This window comes from Apis mellifera, linkage group LG10, assembly GCF_003254395.2.
Source record: "Apis mellifera strain DH4 linkage group LG10, Amel_HAv3.1, whole genome shotgun sequence".
NCBI lineage: Eukaryota > Metazoa > Arthropoda > Insecta > Hymenoptera > Apidae > Apis > Apis mellifera.
The window spans coordinates 1,677,809-1,695,089 of record NC_037647.1 but is presented as its reverse complement, the minus strand read 5'-3'; the positions used below and the strand labels follow the sequence as shown (position 1 = coordinate 1,695,089).

General features: G+C 43.8%; 1 long non-coding RNA gene across 1 annotated transcript in view; it reads left to right on the top strand.

Annotated features, from left to right (window-relative positions):
* The first annotated feature begins 1,466 nt into the window (after positions 1-1,466).
* Positions 1,467-17,281, top strand: part of LOC100578623 — a 36,250-nt gene continuing 20,435 nt past the window's right edge. The window contains exon 1 of the long non-coding RNA XR_003305491.1: positions 1,467-1,545. This is a non-coding gene — a long non-coding RNA (uncharacterized LOC100578623). The remainder of the gene's footprint in view (positions 1,546-17,281) is intronic.

The following is a 17,281-nucleotide window of genomic DNA, read 5'->3' as shown; positions in this document are numbered from 1 at the left end:
TTTTTCTTTTTTTTTTTTCCCCTCTCCGTTTTCCTTCTTTTTCACGCACGTCCAACTTTTACAACCGACCATCCACCTTGGCCATCGCGGTTCCACCAGCGAGAAGCCTCGCTTTTACAAACTGCTGCCGCTTTTCGATGCGGGGGGGAAAGTTTCGCGAGAGCTAGTCCCTAGTTTTCGTTCGTACATTATTGAACATTAAATATTTCGACGGTAACTGGTGAACGTTTTACGATACGGCTCGGTTGCTACCGGTTTTTTGTTATTAAATTCCTCGTCAGGGAAAATTTTTGCTCGAATTTTTGTTCCTGCTTACCCAGCTCGTGTAACGAGCTCGTAATTTTCCACGATGGTTTTACACCACGTTTCCCCTTTTATTTTATGTACAACAGCTTCAGTTTTTTTGGAGTATTCCCCAATTATTTACAGCGATTCGTTCGTAATCAAAGATCAATTATGCAAACTATTTTTTTACTCCTCGTCGTCCTTTTTCCTCTTCGTATAAATTAGAATCCAATCAATCTAGAATCCAATTAATCCAATTTAATAGATCTCTTTCGAATTGATCTCTCTTCATTCGAGTTTGAATGTTTTAAGATATCAAACGGGTCCTTCGAATTCTCCCTGTGCGAAGAAAAGCGTCGTCGCAACAAAATCACAAAATGGAAGGATATTGCACGCGTGCTAAGAATCTTCCCTCCCCTCCCCCGGAAAATACTGTCGCGTGCCGTCGTAAAGAAACTTGAAAATCCACGTCGTTGGTCCGACGACGCGAGGAAAGGGGAGGAGAGGGGTACAGGTTATCCCTGAAAATCCGCGGAATAGAGTTGGGCTGTAAGCCGATCGGCCACCCCGTAGCCCGTAACCTTAACGGAAAATCGAAGCTGCTTACCATAAAGTCACCCTAAAATCCCTCGAATCCCGCGCGCCTTTTCCTCGCCTTCACGACGGAGGATTGAAAAAGGACGCTGGGGATCGCCACGTTTTTTTTTTTTTTTTTCCTTTTTCGGCCACTTTTCGGCCGGCAAGATAACTTGAGGGGGGGAAAAATATCGTGACCAGACTACAGACTACGGGTGGACGGGTCACTTTCTCAGGTGAACCGTCGTTTTTCGATAATCGTTCGGGAGATACGAGAATGATTTACTCAAAGAATTTTGCAAGGAGGAGAGATTTGGATTAATTAATCGTGATTAAACGTTAAATGATTGCAATTATTATTTATTCGATCAAAGAGAACACGTGCACGATTTTTGAATATATTTGTTGTTAAAAGGAAATCTTTTTTGTATAGTAAATGAGTCGATTGTACACGTCGAAGACGTTTGTTATTACCATTGATATTTATTTCCTTTGTTATCGTTGAGGGCTTAGGCATTCTTACGAATTCCTGATCCTTCTACGAATTTATAAGAAATACGAGATTAGATAGTAAATAGAGAGATTTTCGCGTAGAGATACGATGTAAACAGCCGTTCAATGCCAGTCTTATTCGACGCGTACGCTGTTACGGACTACGTAGATTACAACAGGCAGGCTAAACTCGTGAGTAATAATAATTTAATAATAATAATTTATATAGTAATAATAATTTTATTTAGTAATAATAATTTTTTGGAAATATCGAGAATTAAACACGCGAATCGATAGATTGATTCTTTACATTTTTTTATTATCGAGAAAATAACGTAGGATTTGTTACACCTTCTTCGGAGAAAAATATAATTCGATGCGACATTTCTTTCTCTCCGAAAATATAAACGTGAGGAACGCATTTCATACGCGATATTAAAATCAAAAAATAAATCTTAAAAGTTTGTAGCGTACGAGATTTTTAAATTTCCCCTCAGAGATATGATTTTCGCCAGAATTTTTCAAACGATCGAATCGAATCTTTCCAAATTTTTCTAAATTACTTTGAAACTGTTCCTAATCTCTCGTTAATTTCTCAAATCCCAAGATTCTTATCCGATATCCATACATTTGTTACACTTTCTTCTGAGAAAAATATAATTCGACGCGACATTTCTTTCTTTCCGAAAATATAAACGTAAGGAACGCATTTCATACGCGATATTAAAATCAAAAAATAAATCTTAAAAGTTTGTAGCGTACGAGATTTTTAAATTTCCCCTCAGAGATGTGATTTTCGCCAGAATTTTTCAAACGATCGAATCGAATCTTTCCAAATCTTTCTAAATTACTTTGAAACTGTTCCTAATCCCTCGTTAACTTCTCAAATCCCAAGATTCTTATCCTATATCCATACATGTTGTGTCGTAACGTTCCTAATTAGAACGGATTCGAACGATTCCACGAACGCGTTAGCTTTAGCTCACACGCGTCACCGAGCCGAGAGTCGGTTTTTTAACGCGAGTTTTCGGTCGGATGCTCGAAATATCTCGCATTGTTTGGACAACACTCGGTCGAGGAACGGTTTACGTAAATATCTTTCCCCTCTCTGGAGGGGGGGGAGATGAGACGATCCATCGCCCGCGCCGTCGTCAATCCGTCGTCGTCGCTAGGCTAAGATGCAATTATTCCGTTAAATACGCATCCCGAGATCAATTTGAACCGGCCGAAACGATGCCGTTCCTTCCTCCGACGAGGGGATCCTCCCTGGTGAAGGAGGGAAGGGGAGGGGGAGAGGAATAGGAAATTCAAGGCGACGAGGACAAACACGGGCGCTGACATTGTGTAAACATGCTGTGACTACCCTCGTCCACGAGACGTCGGGGCTGTGACATCGGCGGAACACGGCTTACCGAGAAACTGGATATTCCGTCTTAAGGTTGGAATTAAATACATCGGGATTGTCAAGACATCAGGGAGGTGGATGGAGGTGATTTTCTTGAGGAAAGCCCTCTCGCAGTCTCCAGACACGATGCTCCAAAGGTCATTGGCAGGCCCAAGTCTCTTTCTTGGATGGCAGTGTCGGACAGTGTTGGCATTTATTCGTGAGAAAGGAATTTCTCGGGTTATCATATTTCAACCCGATGATATATTTGGATAGTTCTGTGAGACGATACAAATATTGTGACTACAAGCTACTTTTTTCTTTTTTCTTTTCAGAACGCCTCACAAAAATGAATCGATTCGAATATTCGTAGAATTGTGCGCAACAAAAATTCAATGTTAAAAAAGAGACACTATATATTTTTTGACTCGTAAATTGTTTTAAGAGAAGAGAAGAAATTGTGAGAAATATTCGAATTTATATAAATTCTTATACAAAGTCCATCCACGACGATCCATTTGATGATAACGTTAAAGTGTTGGACAGGAGGGAGGGGTGAAGGGTAGGGCATTGTTACGAATAATCCGGTTTAGAAGCTTCTCCTTCTCGGCGATTGTGAGACGCAAGGTAGATGACACGTGGAACGACAGTGACGTTCAATTTCGTGGAGCGATCTACCTCGAAATGACCCCGTGCCACTCGGAGCGTGAAACAGGCTAAAGCGGGGTAGAGATATTGGCCGTGCTTCGGTACTAAAAGGGGTTGCTTCCTGTATCACGATTTGTTACTCGGCCATGGACCTCGCAGGAAATGAGGATTGCCTTCCCCCTCCTCCGATATTGAGACGGTTCCCGACACCCTCCTCCTCTCCTTCTTGAAACGAAAACGCGCCCCCGGGCTCGCCAATTTTCCAAATGGCGCCGCAACGCCACGTTCCTCAGAACACGTTTCTCGCGCTAATAGAAGAAACATCGATGGAAGAATATTCGCCCGCGAAGAGAAAAGAGATTTATTCAAAAGGAGGGAATAGATAGAACGAGGGAGGGATTTTTATCATCGTTCATCCTCGCGGAGGAGAAAATGAATTTCTTGTTTCGCTGTGGAATTTACCGCGTCGATCGGTTGAAGAAGAAAAATTCCCGCGGCACGGGACGAAGAGAGAAGAAGATTTTCTCTTCATTTCTGCTCACGTCAATTTCAATCTTTCTCTCTGAGGTGTTATGAGCCGCATCAATCTTTATTTCTTCGGCTGCTTCGAGCACACTGAGACTCCTTCTCGGAAGCAACTTGGTGGTTGAAAATAAATTTTCCTCGTATCAAGAGAATAATACAGATATATATATATATATACTATCATTTATTCGCGTATTTAATTTATTTATCTATCCCAATGAGTGATATTTATTCGCGTGAAATTATTCTAAAAACTGAATTAGATTACTTACATTAGATACAATTTTTTATTATTGAAACAGAGAAAGTAACAATCCAAATCTTTCTCTATATTTTTATCTCTCGATGGAATAAAGTGTAGATATTAAAAAAAAGGATAGAAAAGAGTATCTTTTACTAAAAAATTTAATTTGAAAGAATTATTCATCTACCACGTCGATCCAATTCCAATTGAAGAAGACAGGAAAAGAAGAATGTTTTATTTTCATGAGAGGGATCGAATGGAACGAAATCAAAAAGAAATAAAATCCAAAAATTAAAGAACAACACACCTTCTCCAATTCTTCTTCGATCTCTCTGCGATCGATAGCGATTATCAAGCCTCCTTTAAACAAGACTCCAAGATGATAGACTGATCGTTCTTCCAACGAATAACCACCCTCCCTCCCCTCCTCCCGGAGATCTTAAATCAGTCGTTCATCTCTGACGCGTCCGCGAAATTGAACGTCGGGGCGCGCTCGTTGCTCGTCGCCAGGACACACGGTGGAGGAAGGAATAACCGTACGGTGTAAGTAACGTGCCTCGCCTCCGGAGTACGTAAATCTCGGCGTTGGTACCGGAACTCGCTTAGAGGCAGATTTAGTACGAGGCGTCGACTCCGCCTAGAAACCGCGGAGGTTCGGAGGAGTTAAATGGTTTATGCAAGACCGAACGAAGCGGTAATGAAGTTCTCTCTCCCGGTACAGAGAGACCCGTGTACAAGGATAATCTACGGTGGTCCCGATTTATCGTCCGTTTATAATGCGTTTAACCCATCCCCTTTTAAGGAGTGGATCCGAGGCTTCCGCGGTTCTACGCATTTTTTAATTCGTGGATTTTTTAATTCGTAGAGAAGAGGGGGGAGAAAAGACGTCGAAGGGAACTTTACATCGTATAAGTACGAAGGAATATTAATCTTTACGTTCGCAAAAGAGAGGAAATATTTCTTTATCTCTCTGTTAAAATCAGGATAATCGAAGCGAACGTGGTCCAGAGATTTATACATTTTTAAAAAGGATTCGTGATTCCCTGAGTAACTTTCCACCTTTGGAAATCCCAATAAATCTCTCTTAGCCTCTGCCGGCACGTATTTCGGCCCCGAGGACGGGGGCCGCCTGATCGAAAATCGATCCTCCCCGACCCATTAATCAGAACGTATAACGCGAAAGCGAGAGTGCCAATATATATCGGTTCGTGGAAAACGTTCGTGGGGGACGTAACCGAAATGGTGTGGCCACGTGCGCCACACGATAACAGAGAATAAAATTGTCGTCAAGATCGTTTCTTCGAGGAAGTGTCCTTGGAGTGGAAGAAGAAAGCGTGCCACACAAGACGTGCTCCTCGCACGTGTTTTCAACCAGAAGGAAGGAAATAAAGGGAGCGGAGAGGAGAGGAATGATGAGGGGAAAAAAGAAGGGGAAAAAGAGGAAAAGAGGGCAAAAGGGAAGAAAAATACGTAACGGGATGTCCGTTTGTTAGTCGATGTTGTTTGCTCTTTGCTCCGACAGCCGTTGAAAGCTTTTTACACCGTTTTACTCGCGAGGTATTCGGTGGAATCTCGTGGCCGTGGTTCCAGCTCGCATCTCCCTTAATTACTCCCTGCTTCTTCTTATTCAACGCGGATGCAATCCCCATTTTTTCGGTCGAAAAGCTTTGTAGAATATTTTCCTCTTCCTTTCCTTTCCTTTTTCCTTTTTCTTTAAGAAAGAAAGAACGTTCGAAATAATAATAATAATAATACCATCAATTAGAAAAGTTTCCATCGTCCAATAATCGTCTCCTGGCTCTGCGCGTTGGTTTTAATTAGCCAGAAAAGTTTGAGGGAGATACGATCGAAATACCAGTTAACCGCCTCGGTCAGATCCGTTCGACTAAAGAAGAAGGGAAAAAAGAGAAGAAGAAGAGAAGGAACGAGACCAATAATAAACAAGTGTTTCCACGCGACATTTTTCGGTTTCAATTAAAGTGTTTCAAACGCGTTTTTTCTTTTTCTTTTTTTTGCTTTCGTTAGCATTGAAGGCTAGCACCACCATCGTTCGTAGAAAAGGGAGAGCACGAGGTGATATTCGAAGAGAGATGGAGGAGTTACCATTAATTGGCCGAAATCGACGACACACAGTTTTCCACGGTTGGCCGGTTATCGGCAAAGAGGAGTAGAAACGCGAATTCGCGAGCGCGTGTAATTGGCGGCGAGATTTTAGCGAGATGGATGGAAGGGAAATAGCAAGCGGAATATATAGCAAGATGAAACGTCTCGCCCAGAGCGAGCTGGATCTATCGTATAATTGGAACTCAAAGGGTATCGCCGGTTAAATAAGCAAGCATAAAGCGAGCATAGAGATGGCAATGGTACCGGTACATGTGCCTCGTCGTGATCGCGTAACCCGTTCGAATCGAGTCGAATCGATCGCTTCATCGATCAACCAATGTCTCGTTTGCTCGTCGATTCGTCGATAGAAACGTTGAACGGTCAATAGTTCCTCGGCCCCCGTGTAACATTCGACGTGCGAACGTCCGAATGGCAAATCGACGTTGGCCTCGACGTCGCTCTTGTTGACGTCGAGGATCTCCTCTGTCTTGGAGCGTGTCACTGGATTCCGGTTTAGAGGAATCGATGGATCTTCGGTTGGATCTGATCTACGCTCGATCGAGGGACTTTGCTTCTTAGCTTTGCTTGAACCGCGTACACGAATTCGTGAGAAACATGGAATAATCTCGACAATTTCCACGTCTTCGAATAGGTATTCGAATAGGTTGGCGACCGCCTTTGAACGGTTGTGAAGTTTCTCTCCTCGATTCGAGCATCTCTTTGGAGACGGTTTGGCCTCGTTTGACAATGGTCATCGTCAATGGTGGAGGAAGCGAATTCGTGGAATGTTATCTCGGATCACGAAATGCGCGAAATTGTACCATCGTCATCGTGGAAGACAAGATTGGCGCATTCGAATCGGTAACGGATGGAAACGGTGGCCCGTGACCGGTAATAGAAATGGGGATTCGTGGTAAAGGGGGAGCGGAGGCCGACTCAAAGCGTACAGAATGCAAAATAAACAGAGCGGTCTCCCGTCTTCACAGGAGGCACGCGCAAACATATCGATGATTGATTAACACACAGTCCCCCGATTCCACCGCCCCTCCCTTCGGTTATTGGCACTGGCCGACTCCTTGCATATGCAATTGCTCCCGGTGTAAGCGTATCATGTTAATTGTGTTTGCCTCGACCTCTTCCAAGTCACGATGCCACTGTTGATTGAGGCTGAAAATCGTATTACGTGAAACACACTTTTGTATTTTCTACTTTTTCTTGATATTGATAAGAAGATTGAATTTTTCCATGAAAATATACTCGTGACTGTCTCATATTAATTAATATTCTCTTATTTTCAGAAATTCGATCTTTTTTCTTCGATTCGAGTTGAGCGCGTAACCATTTCATTTCAACGATCGATCTTGAGAAGAACATGATCCGAATATTGCTTTTTCATTCGGTTTCCTTGTTCGTTTCACACAAATACGGGTCGATCTTTTATTCGTTTTCCAACGGGAACGTTGAATAGAAACGAATCGAAACTAATCTTGGCGGGAATAAAGAAACAGGGAGGAAAGGAATCTGGTGGTTGAAACAATAAGTCGACATCGTTTTCCTCTGCATCGGTCACGAGGAATCTCGCGCAACGATCCGATTAAAACTCGGCCGTATAAACTTGAGAACTTTCGATTCGCGATTGTTCCAAGAGGGAGAGACACAAAAGGGCTTTTTGTTGATTGAAGAGTCTGGCCCTTCTCGTGGCTTCCGTCAGTTCTGCTCGAAAGTCGACTTCTCAAAGGACTCTAATGAATAGAAGCATTTACTATTCTTCCCCGCACAGATGTAATTATAAAACCATTCTTTTGTTTCAGCCTCCATTGACGAAGGAGGAACGTCCGTTCGTTGGAACCTGGGCCCTCTCTATTGTAACCCCCCCCTTTCTCACCCCTCTCGACGTTTTCCTAGACACACTCCGATTTAAATCATGCCTCATGCATGATCCTTCAATCCGCGCAAGATCCACTGTTGTATGCATACTGCGTTTTTTTCTGAAATTTTTTTTCTGTCCGTTCGAAAATAATCAAACGAAGAGACGAGATAAATCGAAATGAATTTTTTATAAATTTTATTCCTATTCTATTTATATAAAATTATCGGTGCGCAAAGAAAAATTAAACGAATCAATTTTCTATTTATTTCGTATCGTCTCGTATGCAGAAACAGAAACGGATCGAACAATTACATCACTTCGAGAGAAATTTATCCACTTTTTCACGTGTTTTCCATATTTATAATAAAAAAAAGAAAAAGTAGCAAATTCGAGCAAAGTTAACGTAAGCAGAGAGCTCGCCTCGTTCAACGAGATTCCCGGAATCAAAAAGTTCAATCTATTTCCCTCGGCAAAGTTCTCGGGCAAAGTCAAAGGGCGGCCACGATCCCTTCAGTCAAAGAATTACACATAGTGGTTTCGGTGCGCGAAACAGTTACCGTAATAAGTTCCCTCTAACGCTCTCGCCACAATTAGAAATTCCTTTCTTTTCCAAGAGTTTCGTTCTCGCGCGCTCCCTCAAAGCGGGCCACCACCAGCCGAACGGTTGTCGGTTCCAAAGGAAAAGCCTTCATCATTTACGATCGGGCCTTTACGCGTTTCCAGCGACACGTGTTTCCGGTTCGCGAATGTTAAAACTCTTCTCTTTTTCCCTTTTTTCCCTTTTTTTTTTTTTCGCCTCGAAACCGCGATTCGTACCTTGATCACGGATATGTGGAACTTGGCATTTTGCCGATGGCCGGGATCAAAGAACGCGTATGAATATGTCCCAGGAGCGGAGCGGTCGATTTTTATGGGCCTGTTGTTTATTTGGCCACGACATCGACTGCATAAAACCACGCTAATGGAGCGTGGTTTTATCATGGGGGACGGGGGCGAGCGAATTAAACATTGACTGTCGATGAGAGGGGGTAATTAAAAATTATTGTTACACCGTGCATCGTAAATCAGACAATTTTCCAACGTGCCTCGAATTTTTGTAACCAAGGGAAGATATATGTTGCAACTTGATTTAAAGAACGAATAATAATAATTCATCGAATAAATCTATAGTCTTCTTCCAACTTGATATCAAACATCGTGATTATCGTGTTTTAGTAAACGACGAGTGTCACGAGCCTCCATTTCGCAAAGAGGAATTTGTTTGTATCGATGGCCGAACTTTGGTAAAACTCGCCAAGAATGTATACCAGGAATCTTGTCGTTGCCTGAACGCGTTGATCCGGCCATTGTTTCCAAGAAACGAGCGTTTGGTGGCTTGATTGCGCGCTCGAAAACGTGGTCGTTTCCCACGTCGTAGTGGTGGAGAGGAGAGGGGAGGAAAATGAAGGTAAGGCCGTCGTTCCAACGGTGGCCCATCGTTTGGACGTCGGGAATAACGTCGTCCCCAACGTTTGTCCCTTTATTAAAGCGACGAGGCTTTGAAACGTGATCAAACGTGACCGTGAGCCTGCCGGAGGAGGGCGAAAACCGAAAAGGAGAAGGGACGTGACGTGTGACGAAGATCAACGAGGATACCGTGTCGTCGACGATCAACGAGGCGCGATTCGTGGTCGCGATTTATCGAGAACTCCTTGTGCGTGTGTGTGCGTGTATCCGCGGCAATTAATTCGCGCGTAATTGACGGGGCAATTAGCGGCGCCACGCATGGGCGTATTCTTGGTGTTTGTCGCTCGGTTGAGTTAGAGATTTGGATAGTTAACGGGCTGAATTTAGAACTGGTACTGGCGGTTTAATCCACTCCTTTTTTCCTATTTCTCTCCTCTTTTTTTTCGATGGAAATTGTTCTTGACTTAATCGCGCTATTGCTATTGCCGGCCACCTAGGAATATAAATTAATTAATTTAGTGTAGCAGAATGTAGAATCTGGTTCTTGTCGTCTATAATTTTTGTTTTCCACATAAGTATTTTCTGATCATTCGAATCAAAAAGGATAGATTCTAAATTCAATCGAAATATCTCTTTATTCCTATTTTATATAATTTATTAACTAATCTTTATAAAAACAAAATCTTGGTATGCTTCGTTGGAAAACAAGAATGTTAAGAAATAAGCTTCGCTTAAAACTTGAAAAATAGTTGGAAAATTAATTATTTCGAGCAAAATCATTCATTTTAATTCGTTCTTTCACCAGGTCGATCGAGAAGATCGAAAATCGTGGTGGATGAAAGTATCGAGACGAAGTATTTCGTTCCAGATCGGGGCACGTTGCCCCGATAAAACGGGAGAGGAGAAGGAGGGGGAGGAGGAGGAAAAAGCGTGGTTACGAGATTCCCGACCGATTGAAACCGCGCTCGTAGTAGGTCGCCGCGACCGGTTCACCGAGCCGTGACGGAAAATTAGTTAAGTGGGCATTATTAATGAGTTTTGTCGGCCCACTGAAAGCTACAGATTGTACGACACGCGTATTAACGAGTCGGCGCCAAACGCTTTTTACGTAACACGAGACACCACATCGTGCACGTAGCGCGGCTATCGAGCGCTATTACCGATCTCCACGCCGCTTTCCCGCGCAGAAACCTATAGAAACGTGTAGAACTCGTGCTCCTTTCCTGCTTTTATTATACCCCCTCCCTCCCCTCTCCTCTCTCCCTCAAAAACCTGGTATCTGTCAATACAAAATGTCGCAATGTCTTTACCGGTAAATTAGCGTCCAGAGAGAAGTGGACGTGCTTGGGACATGCTTGGATTGCGGCGATCGATCGATCGATCGATCGATCGATGGAGGAATTTTCAGATGAAATTTTCCGCCAAGTGAAAATTAAACGGAGAAGGGAAGGAAAGAATTTTTTCTTTAATCGTTCGTTTTGTCTTTAAATTCGTGGATTTTTATTTTCGACGGAGAGAGAGAGCAAGCATTATCCGGAGGAGAAAAATAAAGTCCGTAAAGATGGCGCGCGATAACGCGGGAAGAAAGTTTAAGACAGTTACGAGTTGCGTGTAAGTGAAGGAAACGCTAATGTCGTTACTCGCTTTTAACGGGCTTCTTAACCGGCCTCCTCTTCGAACACCGCGAAATTCAATATTCGCCGAGATTAACAGCAGAATCCCCCCCCCCCCCTCCTCCTTTTCACGAATGTTTGAGAGAAACGCGCGTACGGATCGAATCGAATTTCTTTCCATCCAGGAAGTAATCGAGACGAACGAAACGGCGCGATTTCTGTCGTCGATCAACCAGAGGATCTTGTTTTACGCGGAGAGCGTTCCATTCCGCTCGTCGATCGGGAGAGCGAGGAGGTCATGAAAATTAATCTGCTACGAGGAGAAATCGCGAAGCCGCGTTAAAAAGCTTGGTTTACGGGCGAGAAGGAGGATTCACGAGGCGCTCGATTCCGCCTTGGGCGGCCATGCTTAATTAACCCTTTTTATAAATATCTTTGCAGGCCATCCCTAATTTCTCCTCGCGGAGGAAGAAAACGGGTAAACCACCGAGCTTTTCCTCTCGAGCTTCGTTACTTCTTTTTCCCTCCCCGTCTTCTTCTCGTCCACTCGTCTCCTTTTCTTCGGTCAAACTCGTTTACACACCTTTCTGGAAATAAGGGAAAAATGGAAAGAGGAAACGCGATGCGTTCGAGATGAAAGGAAAAGCGCGAGAGAAGTAATTTGGCTCGAGGAAGGGAAAGGTGTCGAGTGGAAGAATAACAATCTCCGTTTCTTTTTATCTCTTTCCTTTCGTGTTAATCGCATCTCGTTATCAAGATTACGGAAACGGAGAAGGGGTGGCCAATATACGTCAGCCTCGAGCTGGTAATGTGGATTATCCGTGGCGATCGATCAGCCCCCTTTAATAGGTTGCTCAGAGAGGCAAGGGGTGGTGAGATAATGCAAAATTGATGAGTCCCCGATGAGCGAGTGTTTGTAATCCGGAGAAATATATTGAAATTGCCGACGACGAGCCGGCAGGACCGACCGTTTGAAAATGATTCGTCCGGGCTCCGCAATAATTCCGGATGATTTGCTCGCTTGGAGGAGGATACGCTTCTCCACCCCCGCGAATTCCACCAGTGTCTCCTCTCTGTGCAACGTGTAAACGCTCAGTGGCCACGGCTCCCGCGACTACTCGTATTCGATCGTTCCTCCTCGTTTGTCCATATCTCGTTAATCCGCGTCGTTCGTTAGCGTGGGCCGAATAATAAAGGATCCGTGGAGGACAGAGGAGGCACGCATATTTGCGCCCCTCGCGCCTCGAATCTGCATAATTAACGAATTTTTTTCTTCTCCTTCCTCCTTCTCCTCTTCTTTTTTCTCTCCACCCTACGCAATTGCAATTCCTCCAACAGGAGAACCTGTTTATCTCGGTGAAATGTTGCCGAGACGTGCTCGTGATTCCTTCGCCGCGTTTTCCTTTCTTCTTTCTTCGAGGCTCTCTCTTTTTATTTTTCCTTCGTATTTCTTCGCGCGTGTAAACTATGAAGCAAACGGATGAAACTGGCAGGAAGAACTGTAGGATATCCAGGAATTGGAATCGATTGGTCAATGATCGCGATTCGTTATGAAGAGCTCGTAGTCGTTTCAGAAAAATATGGTGTTAGGATCGGTTAGGATAGGTAGAACGGTCTTCTTTATATACATTTGGGAAATTTCTAAATATTTGGCGAAATTTTCGTGTTCGTTAATTTTGATTATCGGGAAAATATTCTTTGTCATCGTATCGAATCTCGCTTTCATGCATAACGCTTTAATCGATACTTTCACGATGAAGCGATAAGCGGTAGCCACTTTTCTCAGCCTACAAATTACACTTTTCAATGTTATCATGTTCCAGAGACGTATAAGGCCAGATTATAGAGTTTCTTTCGCGGTATCCTCGATACATTATCACCGAGCACGTGCCATAATTACGAATGTTGAGTACACTCACTGTTGTGTTACAATACCCTATTTGATGCGTATTCAAATGGGAAGCCCGTTTCATTTGCAAGAGAATTACTCGTTACGAAAATTGTGGACCTTTAGTTTAGGCGAAAAAGCGGGGAAACCATGGTGCAAAAACCCGGCAATTACACTTGAATTAAGAAGATGGCAGCTTCTTTTCGATTCTCATATCTCTTCTCGTCGAGAATTTCGATAATCGAAATTCACGTATCCGTCTGGGAATTCGGATGTTAACCAGTCGGTGAATATTAATTCCAAGGGATGAAATATCTCTAAAGATCTTTGAAGAGGAGAGGAGCGAAATAAAGAAGAAGACTTGAAAATGGATGTATGTTCCCCCTCCCCTCCAAGCTTCTTCCTCGATGCACTTCTTCGTGGAAATTCTTAAGATCATCCAGCCGAAGGGGAGGAGGGGTATTTCCGGGATCGAAGGGAAGGGAGAAGCCTGGAACCCGGAGCAGGGTCGAGTTATTAACGATTATCGAGGTCTTCCGTTCCCTCCCTCCTTCTCATTCAATCCCCTTATCACCTTGCGATATATTAGCCAGAAACTCTCGTGCTCTCGATATTGAAATGCGGCTCTCGCGTTTCGGTGGAAAGGGGGGAGGGGGAGGAAAATGCATCGCGTCTCTAACGCACACGCGTAACAAGGATCGCGAATTCGATTTCGTTAATGGTCCCCACGGCCGTACATACACGCGATCCGCTGTTACAACACGCCGGCCTGGCGTGTCGTAATTTTTAATGAGCTGATCGACCGGCTTAGAGAGGACCACCGGCATGCAAATGTCCTCCCTGTCCATTCGAGGTTTCACGATGATCGTAACGCGGATTCACCATGATCGAGTCGATTAAAATCCCGAGTCGATAAACTCGCGTGATAAACTACGCCACCATTTTTCCCAAGCGGTCGTCCCGATAAAAAAAGAAAAAAAAAAAAATGGATCATTGTCCTCCCCGCTAGAATGATGCGACTCTCTCTTCCTATTTTTCCATCCCTTGTTTTTTCTCCTCTCCTCTCCTTCTCTGGGGTACCAGAGAGGAAAGGGGGGATGGAGATTTTCAGAATCAATTTCCTGGGGAACAAAGCGGACGGGGATGCGGGTTATATTGGGTGAATATTGCGATTTCGATTTATCGGCCTCGTCCTTTTTCCGGTCTTTTAAAAACTCTTTCTTTTCACTCGCTATCGGACGCTTTTTTTTTTTTTTTATCAGATATTTCTGCGTGTAACTGAAAATCCCCTGTTCCCTCCCCCGCCATCTCTGATCGATCACATACGATGATAACGCGCCAGTCGAAATATCATCGTGCGCGGGGGAGGATCGTTCGATTCGAAGGGCTGTTATGTATCCGTTTACGAGGCAATAAAGGCTGCGTGTCTCTCTCGTGTTTAGAGAGGAACAGCTCGCGCGCGAAAAGTCAGGACAAGTCTTCTCGCTTGTCGCCTCTTATTTATTGCGAGTCTTACTTAGAGGGACGAGGAGAGGGTTTGGCCCATCTCCACCTTGAACTTTCATAAGCTCAGGCCGCGCATACGTAATCAGCCGGCAGAAAGAAGCTTGTGTAGCTGCGGATAAAGAGGCCTTGGGTGGGTGGATTGGTTGAGAGGATGGAAGGGGAGAGGAGGAAAAAGAATGCAGTCGGTTCGGAGGCCCTGCATAACTCGTCGACCGCGGTCCTCCACTCTTTTGTTTCGCCTTGTTGATCCCCTCTCCTCTTTTCTCCTCGGATGCTCTCTTCCTCCTCTTCCTCTTTCTCGGCTAATACGATTGGAGAGGGCGTCTCTCGAGAGTATCGGCGCGCGTTGAAAGGAACCGTTTCGAGACGCGTGGATCTTGAATGCAAGGCTTTGACGAATTTCGCATCTCACAATCAAAGGGATTCGTGGTTCGAACGATTTCCACGACTTATCGATTCGCTTGGATCGTTAGGATGAAGCAATACTTGAATCGGATTTTAAATACGTAGATGAGAGTGGCCATCATGCATGGACCATCAGTGGAGAGAAAGCAAGAATATCGAATCAATTTTAATCGCGTGCAAAGACGAGAATGACGGAGGGAGGTATGGAAGAGAGATAATAGGAAGGTGAAAGGCACGGAGTGGTAGGCTCGAAATTGCATTATGTATGCGGCGCCAAGTACATTCGGCAATTACTCGTATTAATAGAATCAATCTCGTCGCGCATGCCGGGATGACGTTTATTAGTGACACGTGTTTGCAACAGAAGCAGCTTTACGCGACCCGTTATCCGCCGCGAGACTCGGTTGAATAGAATCGCGCGCCACGGGAGACCGACTACCTGTTGTTGTCGTCGTTGTTCCCAGTAATGATTTTTGCGTTTGCAGCTTGCCGATTTTCACGCCCAATGGAATACACGGGAATATCGAGGGATGCGTGGTTTTGATGCAGGGGGGGGAGGGGAAACGATAAATGGGAATCGGACGTTTCGCATTGCAGGTTTAGCGTGATTCGTCTTGAAAAGGGGAGAGGAATCGTAATTGCAAATTTTGCGACGATGATTCATTCCATGTTCGTACGAATTTTCAAACGAAATATAAATATAAATGTTAAAGGAACTTTAAGACTAATTTTGGTAGCAGAGAAATCTCGAGATTGTGTCAGCAAAATTTAAAAATGTTTCTGGTTGCCAAGATATTCGATTTTAGCCACTGGTGCTAAGTGAGACCAGTTCTTACGTTCTTAGATTGATCAAGCTATCGTTCAAGCTATTAACAATAATTAAGTAAAAGTGCGTGATATAATAATCAAAAAGAATCTTGAAAGAAAAACCCAAAAGAAATTATCGTTCGACTGCACAAGGATAGAAAATGATACAGCGAGACAACAAAAATTGTAGACAGAAGTAAATCTAAACTACATTACGTGATAAAAAAAAATGAGAAACTACAGCGAAAAATCTGCACCTACATTTTCAAATATAACACGATATAACGTTTGACGAAGACGTTCATTACGAGTCTTACGAAGTAAGAAGAGAGAAAGAAGTATATATCGCGCGTGATCCAATTTCCTCATTTGCATATCTCAGCGAGTCGTATTATTACGTTTATCTACAGTCACCCTCGATCTAAGAACGGGAATACGCTTAATAAAACTTAAACTCGCTTCAATTATCCCCGTATATGTACACACAACGTCGCAAAGTTTCGAAAGTCAGTTTCGAGTCGAGTTCCCTCAACGTTCGATCAATTTTAGAAGCCACCATCTTCCCTCCTTTCTGCGTCCATTGTTCCTCCACCCTACACCCCTTTCCCTCCTCTCCCCGTTTCATCACGCGGAGGCAAACAACGCGTTGATTGCGCAAAAGCTTCGAAATAATGCGAATCGGGGGTGAAGGGGTGGAGATTCGTCGATAACGAATCGGCGGATCCGCGACGCTTTCCACGATTCGTTCCCGCGTCACGGGGTAAACATTTAAATTCATTACGTTTCGAAATCAGGCGGAATGATTCATCGCGGACGTGGGCAACGTTGGCCGCCGACGGTCACGTAGCGTAAGCTGCGCGAGAAGGACGAAGAAGCGTTTATTGGAGCGGGACGTTAAAAGCTAACCGGGTTCTCGCGCGCTTTTCAATGGTGGCAATCAAACAAAAACCGTCGGCTCCAACTTATAATTAATTAAATACAAACACGCGGACGATGGCGTACTTACTTATTTGCATGCGGGATTACCGACCTCCTATCCTCCCTTCGCCGAGGATAATTGTCTTCGGCGTCACCGTCCAACTGGATGGATTTATTTTTATCCCAATTAAAGTAATTAATGCGGTCGATCCTTCTCGAAACGAGTTAACGAAACTTGTGTTATACAGGTATAAATATACTCTTTCTTTCGTTTCGTTTCGTTTTGGGTAGATTCGTAGATTCGTAGATCGAGCGTTGACGATTTTGTCAAGAATTTAACGAGATAGTTAATAACGAATCGTTATTTTGGTTTCGGTTTCGATTTCTTTTGCTTTCTTTTTAACGAAGTAGGACGGGATAGGAATTGTGGAGGGATTGTTTGGAAACGGAGACGGATTAGAAACAATGAGTTATAAGTAGGATAACGTGCGGAACACGCCTATTTGTTACGAGCTATATACTTAAAGCTATGTTGAAATATACTCACGTGACAGACTTACATTCTGTGAAA